Source organism: Fukomys damarensis, unplaced genomic scaffold (genome assembly GCF_012274545.1).
Source record: "Fukomys damarensis isolate Sample0158 unplaced genomic scaffold, DMR_v1.0_HiC HiC_scaffold_3, whole genome shotgun sequence".
In the NCBI taxonomy this organism is placed as follows: domain Eukaryota; kingdom Metazoa; phylum Chordata; class Mammalia; order Rodentia; family Bathyergidae; genus Fukomys; species Fukomys damarensis.
This window is the reverse complement of record NW_022900915.1, coordinates 22,261,932-22,262,868: the sequence shown is the minus strand read 5'-3', so window position 1 is coordinate 22,262,868 and position 937 is coordinate 22,261,932. Positions and strand designations below refer to the sequence as shown.

The following is a 937-nucleotide window of genomic DNA, read 5'->3' as shown; positions in this document are numbered from 1 at the left end:
TTCTTATTCAGTGTTTAGTAGGATATGAACAATCTGAATTTTTTCTTGGTTTCCCAGTTTTTCTTGAAAGAACTGAAGCCTTTATTGACTTTACAATGTTACTACTTGGAAAGATTCTCAATATTAAAGACTACAAAATGTAGAAGTAAAGGATGTCCAGCAATTAGGAATAAAATAATTTTAATTTTTGAATGTCCAATTTCTGATCATAACAAGATACTGCAACTTTTAAAAAGTGTATTATTGAATAGTCTTCCAAAAAATAAATTGTCTTATTTATCTCAAATGGAGTAAATCATAACTTCTATGTGGAGCTAGGTAGCTGGATGAGGGATTGTTTGAGTTGTTTTTACTTCTGAAATCTATCACAGAATACATTATTTTCATGTGTTTGATTTATGGGGTAAGGTATGGGCATGAGAGAAGTTTTTATTTTTAAGACAAGACCAGTGGGGCCTAACTAAAGAGCAACAGTGGAGCTGCTTTAGCATCTGAGAGTTTCACTGTTTGAGTAATTGGGTTCAGGTCAGCAGGGTTTTTTCCTTTGAGATCTGCAGAATATGAAGAACACTGTAGAAATAAGACAGTCATAAAACTTGATAAGTAATATTTATTGGTTTAATTTTTATAGATCCAGAAATAGCTTTTAATTTGAAATATTAGTTTTTAAAATGCTGGTGTGTAACCTAAATTCAGCTAATTGGAAATTTTAAAATTGTTTTCCTGTGCGACGCTAGAGATGTGTGTCCATATTTGTATGGAAGTCCTCACTCGTGGGCTGAGTATTGATAGTGCTCTCACAGAAGATTTTGACAGAAAAGCAGTTGCTCAACATTTTAATTCTATAGCTAGGGAATTGACCTTCTTGTGTTATCTTTTAGGGTTATGAAATTGGTTCACTCTTTGTTAATATTTCTCCATTCATTTTTCTTTTTTT

General features: G+C 31.8%; 1 protein-coding gene across 2 annotated transcripts in view; it reads left to right on the top strand.

Moving 5' to 3' along the window:
* The window catches only part of Fer (FER tyrosine kinase), a 360,047-nt gene that overhangs the window by 156,445 nt on the left and 202,665 nt on the right, over positions 1–937 (top strand). The gene's annotated exons all lie outside the window — the stretch shown is intronic.